The 11,069-nt window shown below is 47.4% G+C and overlaps 1 pseudogene; it reads left to right on the forward strand.

Annotated features, from left to right (window-relative positions):
• Positions 1–638: 638 nt before the first annotated feature.
• LOC105990301 lies at positions 639–2,108 on the forward strand (annotated as a pseudogene).
• The last annotated feature ends 8,961 nt before the right edge of the window (positions 2,109–11,069 follow it).

Consider the following 11,069-nt stretch of genomic DNA (forward strand, 5'->3'; position numbering starts at 1 on the left):
GGGCTGGGAAGGTGGCTCAGTGGTAGAGCGCTAGCCTTGAGCTGAAGAGCTGAGGGACAGCGCCCAGGCCCAGAGTTCAGGCCCCAAAAAAACTGGGGTGAGATGGTATCTCAGAGTTGTTTTGATTTGCATTTCCTTTATGACCAGGGATGATGAGCATTTCCTCATGTGCTTCTTTGACATTCTTACCATCTCTTCTGAGAAGCCTCTCCTTAGATGTCTTGCCCATTTAGTGATAGATCTATTAGGTTTGGGAGGGGCTAGTTTCTTGAGCTTCTTGTATATATTGGATTTTAGACCTTTGTCTGCTTTGTTGCTGTAAAGATCTTCTCCCAAGCCGGACACTGGTGGCTCATTCCAGCAATCCTAGCTACTCAGGGCTAAAATCTGAGGATTGTGGTTTGAAGCCAGCAGGGGAGGATCAGGGGACAGAAAGGTCCTTCTGAGGGGCTGGGAAAGTGGCTCAGTGGTAGAGCGCTTTCCTTGCATGTATGAGGCCCTGGTTTGATTCCTCAGCACCCCATAAGCAGAAAAAAACAGGAAGTGGCGCTATGGCTCAAGTGGTAGAGCGCTAGCCTTGAGCAGAAGAGCTGAGGGACAGCGCCCAGGCCCAGAGCTCAAGCCCCACAACTGACAAAAACAAAAAAACAACCCGGAATGCTGACGAGATGGTTGAATTACGCATTCCGCTTCAAAGCAAGAAGACTGGGACAGTGATTGGGAAAAAAGGCATGAAAGTGAAGGCTCTCTGTGCAGACTACAGTGCCAGTGTTTCAGTCCCAGACAGCAGTGGCCCGCGTGCGCATACAGAGCATCAGTGCTGATACTGAAACAATTGGAGAGATTCTGAGGAAAGTCATCCCTACCCCAGAAGTAGGCCTGCGGCTGCCAGTGCCCCCTGCAACCAGCCAGCTCCCCCTCAAAGTTGAAGCTGTGGAATGCTTAGAGGAAGGGACTTTGACTGGGAGGTGCGACTGTTGCTTCATCAGCTTTTGGCAGGGAGGAATTATTGAGGTCAAAGGTGCTAAATCAAAGAATTCCAAGAGACTACTCAGACAGCAATCAAGCTTTTCAAGAATGCTGTCATCCTGCTGACGACACTGTTGTTCTCATTGGAGGAGAGCCTGCTAGAGTGGTAGAGGGCATAAACATCATCTTTGATCTTTTTTTTTTTTTTGGTGGGTGGTGGGGCCTGAACTCTGGGCCTGGGCGCTGTTCCTCAGCTCTTCAGCTGTAGACCAGCGCTCTACCACTTGAGCCTCAGCCCCACTTCCAGCCTTTTCTGCTTATGTGGTCCTGAGGAATCAAACCAAAGGCCTCATGCATGCAAGGCAAGCGCTCAACCACTGAGCCCCTTCCCAGCCCCCATCCTTGATCTTATATCAGAGTCTCCCATTAAAGCACGTGCACGGCCTTACGATCCCAACTTCTATGATGAGACCTATGATTATGGCGGTTTTACGATGATGTTTGATGGTCATTGTGGACATCCTGTGGGATTTCCCATATAAGGAAGAGGGTGGGGTGGTCATCCCATGCTTCCTTCTAGAAGAGATGATGGTGATATGAGTCCTTGTCATGCACCTCCTCCTCTACTTGCTGGTCAAGGTGGCCAGGGCAGTAGCAGAACTCAGAATCTTCCTCTTCCTCTACCACCTCCATGTAGAGGAGAAGATCCAATGGCCTATGACAGAAGAGGAAGACCTGGAGACCGCTATGATGGCATGGTTGGTTTTAGAATGACACTCGGGACTCTGCGATGCATACATGGAGCCCATCAGAATGGCAGATGGTTTAGAACCACCGGGTGGCTCTGGGTCTGATTATTCCCATGCAGGTGGTCCTGGCTCATAGGGTGGTCTTGGTGGATCTATTATTACTACACAAGTAACTGTTCCCAAAGATTTGGCTGGATCTATTATTGGCAAAAGTGGTCAAAGGATTAAACAAGTCCGTCATGAGTTGGGAGTTTTGATCAAAACTATGAGCCTTTAGAAGGATTGGAAGATCAGATCATTACCTTTACAGGACCACAGGACCAGGCTCAGAATGCCAGGTATTTATTGCAGAATAGTATGAAGCAGTATGCAGATGTTGAAGGAGTCTAATGCAAGATTTTTTTTTCCTTTTTATAGAGTGACTCAGTATTCTGGAAAGTTTTTCCTTTTTTTTTTTTGTCAGTCTAGGAGCCTGAACTCTGGGCCTGGGCGCTGTCCCTCAGCTCTTCACCTCAAGGCTAGCACTCGAGCCACAGCGCCACTTCCAGCTTTTTCTGCTTATGTGGTAGTGAGGAATCGAATCCAGGGCCTTAGGCATGCAAGGCAAGCGCTCAGGGGCTGGGAAGGTGGCTCAGTGGTACAGCGCTAGTTTTGCATGCATGAGGCCCTGGGTTCAATTCCTCAGCACCACATAAGCAGAAAAAGGTTTTCTAAGACTACTGAAAAACTGAAGGAGTCCTGCATCTTTTTTTTTTTTTTTCCAATCTGCTTCTGTTCAGAAAGCCAACGTTCCTCTGTTTCATAGGTGTTCTGCATTTGAGATGTAGTGAAATCTTTGCTGTTCACCAGATCTAATGTTTTACTTCCTTACAAACAGGTTGGGGGCGGGGAGGGTGTGTAGAAACTAACATTGAAATTTTGAAACAGCAGCAGAGTGAGTGGATTTTATTTTTTGTACATTGTTGGTGGTTTAAAAAAATTCGCCCTAGGGCTGGGAAGATGGCTCAGTGGTAGAGCGCTTGCCTTGCATGCATGAGGCCCTGGGTTCGATTCCTCAGCACCACCTAAGCAGAAAAAGCTAGAAGTGGCACTGTGGCTCAAGTGGTAGAGCGCTAGCCTTAAACTGAAGAGCTGAGGGACAGCGCCCAGGCCCAGAGTTCAAACCCCATGATGGACAAAGATAAAAATTCCCCCTATGTAATTATTGTGAACACCTTGCATGTGGTCACTGTAAGCATTTGTGGGGTAGGACAGGGAGGAAAGTAACAGTAGTTCACACGCCCCTGGCATTTGTTCAGAGCTGTGTACAGAATGTAATGCTCTTTTGTGAGAAACATGTTATGATTTTTTAATTTTTTTTTTCAATTGTATGGCCTGAACTCTGGGCCTGGGCACTGTCCCTCAGCCCTTCAGCTCAAGGCTAGTGCTCTACCACTTGAGCCACAACGCCACTCCTGGCTTTTTCTGTTTATGTGGTGCTGAGGAATCAAAGCCAGGGCCTCATGCATGCAAGGCAAGCGCTCTACCACTGAGCACCTTCCCAGCCCCACGTTATGATTTTTAAGATAAAGTTAGGACGGGCACCTGTAATCCTAGCTACTCAGGAGGCTGAGATCTGAGGATCACAGTTCAAAGCCAGCCCAGGCAGGAAAGTCCGTGAGTCTCTCATTTCCAATAAACCACCAGAAAACTGGAAGTGGCGCTGTGGCTCAAGTGGTAGAGTGCTAGCTTTGAGCTGAAGAGCTGAGGGACAGCGCCCAGGCCCAGAGTTCAAACACCACAACCAACAAAATAAATTAATTAATAATAAAATAAATTTAGTGAACCTATCTATGGTGGTCATTTTTTTTTTTTTGGTCGGTCATGGGGCTTGAACTCTGGGCTTAGGCGCTGTCCTTGTGCTCTTCAGTTCAAGGTGAGCTCTCTACTGATTGAGCCACAGCACCACTTCTGGTTTTCTAGTGGTTTACTGGAGATAAGAGTCTCACGAACTTTCCTGCCCGGGCTGGCTTTGAACCGCGATCCTCAGATCTCAGCCTCCTGAGTAGCTAGGATGACAGGCATGAGCCACCGGCGTCTGGCTGGTGGTCATTTTTTAAAGGTAGTTTTCAAATGGTGGCTGCATTTTCTTTTCTTTTCTTTTTTTTTATTGTGAAAATACAGTACAGAGGGGTTACAATTACACGGGCAAGGTAATGAGTACTCTTTTTTTTTATCAAGCATTGTTGCCTTTTCCTTTGTTTCCCCTTCCCATCCCTTCCCGTCTTCCCCCACCTCCCACTCCCCCACGGTGGCCACATTTTCTAACCCACTTCTAAACACTAAGTTTGAGTGTTTCAGCTCTTCTGTTAAATATAAATGCACCTCTTGGCTATAAACCAGAAGGATTGGCAACAAGCTTTATTACTCCAATTAACATTTAGTTGTGGAAGTGGTTGATGGCTGAATAAAATCTGGTTATTTTTATTACATAATTTCTCACATATAGACTTAAACTGTCAACCCCAGTAGTGTCTATTAAACTTTCTGAAAATATATATACATACATATATTTCCATTGTATGCAATTTTTAAAAATGTACCATTTTTCAACTGTATGTTTGATTATGTAGGAAATGTTTGTGAGCAGTTCAAAAATGAGAAAAAAAAAGTTCCTGTGGATGTTTTATGTGGTATCTTGGCATTTGTATTGATAGTTCAAAATTTACTTCCAAATAAAAATCCCATAACTCTAGGGGGAAAAAAAAAGATCTTTTACGTCTTTGGTTAGGTTTATTCCAGGGTATTTTTTTCAGGCTATTGCAAATGGAGCTGTCATGATTTACCTTTCTGCTTGTACATTGTTGGCATACAGAAAGCCTACTGACTTTTATGGCTTAATATTGTATTTTGCTACTTTGCCAAAGTGGTTGCTTAGCTCTAGAAGCTTTGGGATGGAGTCTTTTGGGTGCGTTAGGTATAAGTTCATGTCATCTGCAAACAAAGAGAATTTGACTTCTTCTTTCCCTATGTGAATCCCTTTTATGTCCCTTTCTTGCCTTATTGCTTTGGCTAAGAATTCCAGAATTATATTGAAGAGGAATGGAGACAGTGGGCATCCTTGCCTCTTCCTGATTTTAGGGGAAATGGTTTTAGTTTTTCACCCTTCAGTATGATGTTGGCTGTTGGTCTGTCACATATAACCTTTATTATTTTAAGGAACGTGACCAGGCGCTGGTGGCTCATGTCTGTCATCCTAGCTACTCAGGAGGCTGAGCACTGAGGATCGCAGTTCAAAGCCAGCCCAGGCAGGAAAGTCCATGAGACTCTTATCTCCAATGAACCAACAGAAAACCAGAAGTGGCGCTGTGGTTCAAGTGGTAGAGTGCTAGCCTTGAGCTGAAGAGCTCAGGGACAGCGCCCAGGCCCAGAGTTCAAGCCCCATGACTGGCAAAATAAAAACAGGAATGTGCCTTCATTTCCTAGTTTCTCCAAAGCCTTTAACATGAATGGATGTTGTATTCTGTTGAAGGCTTTTTTTTCATCTACTGAAATGATTATGCAGGTCTTTATCTTGGCCCTGTTGATGTGGTGAATTACATTTATTGATCTGTGTATGTTAAACCAGCCTTGAGTCAGAAGCCTACTTGGTCAAAATGTACCACTTTTTAAAATAACTTGTTTCTGGATTCTGTTGGCTAATATTTTATTAAGGAGCTTTACATCTGTGTTCATCAGAGACATTGGTCTGTAGTTCTCTTTTTTTGTTGTTGTTGGATCCTTCCCTGGTTTGGGGATGAGTGTGATTATTGGCTTCAGAGAATGAGTTTGGAATTGCTCCTTCTGTTTCTATTTCATGGAAAAGCTCCAGGAGTACTGGTGTTAGTTCATTTTTAAAAGTCTTATAGCCGGGCGCTGGTGGCTCACGCCTGTAATCTTAACTACTCAGGAGGCTGAGATCTGAGGATCGAGGTTCAAAGCCAGCCTGGGCAGGAGAGACTATGAGACTCTTATCTCCAATAAACCACCAGAAAACCAGAAGTGGCACTGTAGCTCAAGTGGTAGAGCGCTAGCCTTGAGCTGAAGAACTGAAGCTCGGAGTTCAAGCCCCAGGACCGACAAAAAAAAAAAAAAGTCTTATGGAGTTCAGTAGTGAATCCATCTGGACCTGGGCTTTCCCTTGTTGGAAGACTTCTGATAACTCCCTCGATCTCACTGTGTGTTGCTGGCCTGTTTAAGTGGTTTATATCTACTTGGTTCAGCTTAGGCAGTTTGTATCTCTCTAGAAATTTGTCCATTTATACTAAGTTGTCCCTTTTTTTCCCCCAGTCCTGTAACATTGAGCTCAAGGCCTGGGCACTGTCCTTGAGCTTCTTTTGCTCAAAGCTAGCACTCTACCACTTGAGTGCCACTTGCGGCTTTTTCTGTGTATGTGGTACTGAGGAATTAAACCCAGAGCATCATGCATGCACTCTACCACTAAGCCATATTCCCAGCCCCAGTTTTCCTTCTTTTTTGGGTATAGATTTTCAAAGTAGTCCTTCAGAATCATTTGGATGTCTTGGATGTTTGTTGTAATGTTTCCTGTGGCATCTCTGATTTTATTGATTTGAATTTCATATTTTTCTTCATCAATCTTGCTAATGGTCTGTCAATTTTATTTTATTTTTTCGAAGAATCAGCTTTTTTTTTTAAAGTCCTGGGACTTGAACCCAGGACCTGAGCTGTTTTTGCTTAAGGCTAGCACTCTACCACTTGAGCCATTTCCAGCTTTTTCTGTTTATGTGATTCTAAGGAACTGAACCTAGGGTTTCATGCATGCTAGGCAAGCACTCTACCACTAAACTACATTCCCAGCCCAGAATCAGCTTTTTGTTTCATTGAATTTATGTATAATATTTTTAATCTCCTTCATTAATTTTTGCTCTAATCTTTGCTAATTCTCTCCATCTAGTAGTTTGGGGGTTTTTTTGGTTTGTTTGGTTTTTTTTTTTTTTTGCAGTTGTAATTGCATTATGAGGCTGTGTCTTTTTTTTTAAATAAAGAATTGGAAATTTTATTAAGGTTGAAGTCCAAACCAAGGCAAACATTTCACCAATAACACCCATTTGTTGTTTCAAGGAGAAGCCTATTCTAGGTAAAAATCAATTGTGTTTTTGTTCCAGTAGATTGACTGCAGGTGTAGAACAGGAAAGGAATTGAAATGGATGGCTTTTCAGCTACTCTTTCACCCTGCGTAATGTGAGGTGAACCAGACAGAAGAGTTTGAGAACACAGAAGGTTAGAAGACCAAGGACATTATTTAACAGAGGAGAGAGGACTCAAGAAGGTTAAATTACCTCTGACCTATCGAGCTAGGGATAAAGGAAGCTTCGTTATCTGGTTGACTGCCCTTACTATCTTTGGCATTTAAGTAGAAACCAAGCATATGTGCCAGGGGTTTCGTCCTAGGAATGACTGATTGTCTCTGAAATTTAGAGTCAGGAGGCTGTGTCTTAAGACTGCTAGTTGTGGGCTGGGAATGGGGCTTAGTGGTAGAGTGCTTACCTAGCATGCATGAAGCCATGGGTTCAATTCCTTAGTAGTACATAAACAGAAAAAGCCGGAAGTGGTGCTGTGGCTCAAGTTGTGGAGTGCCAGTTGAGCAACAGGAGCTCAGGGACAGTGCCCAGGCCCTGAGTTCAAGTCTCAGGATTGGCAAAAAAAAATAAATGTTTTTAACTGGGTGACAGATACCTGGTATTTCCATAGATATGGAGATTTTTGTTTTTGTGCCAGTCCTGCGGCTTGAACTCAGGGCCTGGGCACTGTTTCTGAGGGGTTTCTTTGCTCAAGGCTAGCACTCTACCACTTGAGCCACAGTTCCACTTGCAGCTTTTTGGTGGTTAATTGGACATGAAGAGTCTAAGAGGCAGGCACTGGTGGCTCACACCGGTAATCCTAGATACTAGGGGGCTGTGCCAGCCTGTGCAGGAAAAATCTGTAAGACTCTTATCTTGGGGCTGGGAAGGTGGCTCAGTGGTAGAGCGCTTGCCTTGCATGCCTGAGGCCCTGGGTTCGATTCCTCAGCACCACATAAGCAAAAAGAAAAAAGCCGGAAGTGGCTCTGTTGCTCAAGTGGTAGAGCACTAGCCTTGAGCAAAAGCGCTCAGGGATACCATCCAGGACCTGAGTTCAAGCCCCACAACCAACCATCATCATCAACAACAACAGCAACAAAGAGCCTCAGACTTTCCTGCCTGGACTGGTTTTGAACAATGATCCTCAGATTTCAGCCCCTTGAGTGGTTCAGATTACAGCTGTGAGCCACCAAAGCCCTGTGATTTGAAGGGTTTTCAACAGAGTTTAAAGCTCCAAAGAAGGAAGAAAAGAGCTAACATTGATCACAGTAGATCAAGGTTCATTCAGCGTTCCTGCCGATCTCAGATGAGCCCCCAAAGGATGAAGTGGAGTTTTCCGTTTTCCTCTGCTGCTGCTCAGTGCCTTTGGCTTCACGGTTCTCAGCAACCACTAAGGTTGCAGCTCAGAGAAGGCAACACCTCCAGCTCCACCTCCAGCTCCACCGCCAGCTCCACCGCTGCCATAGCCTTCTTGGGTTCTTGTCTCAAGAATTTAGCCGATTGAAGAAGTCAGGACACTGGACTGAACGAGTACAGACAACTTTATGCAGAGGCCCCTCAGCCAAGGTCTCCGCTGCTCTCTGCATCCACTTCCCAGTCCACTCTCCGGGCTCTGTCACTCCTCTCTGCGTCTAAGGAGTTTTTGTTTTTGTTTTTTTTTTTTTGCCAGTCATGGGGCCTGAACTCTGGGCCTGGGCACTGTCCCCCAGCTCTTCAGCTCAAGGCTAGTGCTCTACCGCTGGAGCCACAGTGCCACTTCCGGCTTTTTTTTGCTTATGTGGTGCTGAGGAATCAAACCCAGGGCCTCAGGCATGCAAGGCAAGCGCTCTACCACTGAGCCACCTTCCCAGCCCTATAAGGAGTTTTCAATATCCCAAGCTGCACTCTGATTGGTTGCCGCTATGCCACTGAGGTATAAGACAACCGACCAACCGGAGAAGACCTGCTGGAACTGTAGTCCTCAATTAGGTCCGTCTCCTGCACCCACCTCACCCCCAGCTAAGACTGAGAGAGGACCTAGGAAGGTGGACATTCTACTCCCTTCAGCTGGGATTTCTGAGAGTCTAGCATTTTCTACAGTCTAGTCTCAGCTTGACAAGACAACAATGTGGTCCACTGCAAGACATTCTAGGGTGTACAGCAACTGGGGCTATAGAAGCCTCTAGATTTTTTTTTTTCTGGTCCTGGGGCTGAGCACTGTCCTTGAGCTCCTTTTGCTCAAGGCTAGTGCTCTTACCACTTGAGCCACAATATCACGTCTGGACTTTTCTGAGTAGTTTATGGGAAATAAGAGTCTCACAGACTTTCCTGTCCATGTTGGCTTCAAACTGCAATCCTGAGATCTCACCTATTAGCATTTTATTTTATTTTTTGTCAGTCGTGAGGTTTGAACTCTGGGCCTGGGCACCGTCCCTCAGCTCTTCAGCTCGAGGCGAGATGTTCTTACCTGGGCTGGCTTTGAACTGAGATCCTCGGATCTCAGCCTCCTGAGTAGCTAGGATTACAGGTGTGAGCCACCAGCGCCTGGCCCGGCCATTTTATAGTTTGTGATCCCAGGGATTCAAGCCTGGGTTGGGACTGAGGTCCTGCGGTCACAGCCTCGGTCCCCACCTCTGGGACTTACCTCCCCAGCAAAGGGAGTGCTCACGGAGAGCGGCTCTGCCATGGAAACAGCCGCTGCTTAACCCCATTTCCAGGCGCCCCAGAGGGGCCGGGTTTTGTCTGTCATCCTGGGCTGGGCCCGAAGGCCTGACATTTCCTGACAGATGGGCTGAGACTGGAGCCAAAAGGGGAGAGGTCTCAAAGCCTCGGGCTCTTCCCCTCTACCCCCAGCCCTCTGGCCAGCTGGATGGTTGGGGGTGGCGCTGTCCTTGGGGGGTCCCCACACACCTGCACCAGGAGCTGTGAGACCTCTGGAGTGCCGAGAGCAACAGCTGTCTGTCAGCAGGCCGGGAGTGGGGTGTGGGCTGGGGCAGGAGCAGCCAGGCCCAGGGGCTGACAAGATTTTTCCAGGCCAACCCCCACCTCTGTCGGGGCCTCCCACAGCCCGCAGAGGCCCACCTCAGTCCCCAGGGCAGAGGGAGGCTCCGGGGCTAGGCCGCAGGGCCAGTACTCCTGCAGTCTGTTGCCATTGTGGGCCGAATCTAGATCCTGAGCTGAGGCTTGATCTCTGATCCTGCACTGAGCCCGGATCCTCGGCTGAGTTCTGATCTGGACTGAGCCCCGATCCTCGGCTGAGTTCCGATTCTGCACTGAATCCTGATCCTGATTCTTGGTTGAGTTCTAATCTGGACTGAACTCGATCCCTGACTGGGCCCCGATTCCTGGTGAGCCCTGATCTTTGGCTGAGTCCCTAATCCCAGGCTGACCTCTGATCATGGACTGAGCCTTGCTGGGCTGAACGCTGGAGCCCATCTGTTCCTGAGCTTTTGACCAGGTAGAGCCCAATCTTTGGCCAAATGCTGACTCTAGGCTAGAATTTCACCCTACACCAAGCCCCAATCTCAGCTGAGCTTTCTTTGATCTTGGACTGAGTCCCAATCATTTTTGGGGAGTCCCAGAACCCAAGATGTACCTTAATTTTAAATTGATCTCTGGCTCTAGTTAGCAGAGTCACCAGACCCTGACCTGAGGGAACCTCCATCCTAAGCTACGATCCAATCTTAGCTGAGCTCCAATTCTAGATTTTCTATGTGTGTGCCAGTCCTGGGGCTTGAACTCAGGGCCTGGGTGCTGTCCCTTAGCTTTTTTTTGTCTAGGCTGGCACTCTGCCACTTGAGCCACAGCTCTGCTTTTGGCTTTCTGGTGGTTAAATGGAGATAAGGGTCTCAGACTTTCCTGCCTGGGGCTGGCTTTGAACCACAATCCTCAGATCTCAGTCCCTTGCATAGTTGGGATTACAGGTGTGAGCCACCAGCACCCAGCTCCAATTCTTGCTTAATGCCATCTGCAAAGAGGAGGCGGCTGGTAGGTGGGCTCCACAGGGGCAGACAGGGCCCTGTGCGGCTCTGCCCACACCGTGTGCACACGGACCCCTGTGGGTGATCGCTGTGACTCCGTGGGGACCAGGCAGGAATCTCATGCTCCTCTGATGGGGCAGAAAACAGAGATTGGGGCCAGCAATCCCCATCCGGACCCCAATCACCCTTGGGGCTCCTGTGGGTCTAGACGCTGATGCTGCCTAGCCACTCCAGGTGGCCTCGGCCTGGGTCATGCTGCCCTCTTCCTGGGGGAGGGGGAGCACGCACCCCGC

Source organism: Dipodomys ordii, unplaced genomic scaffold (genome assembly GCF_000151885.1).
Source record: "Dipodomys ordii isolate 6190 unplaced genomic scaffold, Dord_2.0 Scaffold64, whole genome shotgun sequence".
NCBI classification, from domain to species: domain Eukaryota; kingdom Metazoa; phylum Chordata; class Mammalia; order Rodentia; family Heteromyidae; genus Dipodomys; species Dipodomys ordii.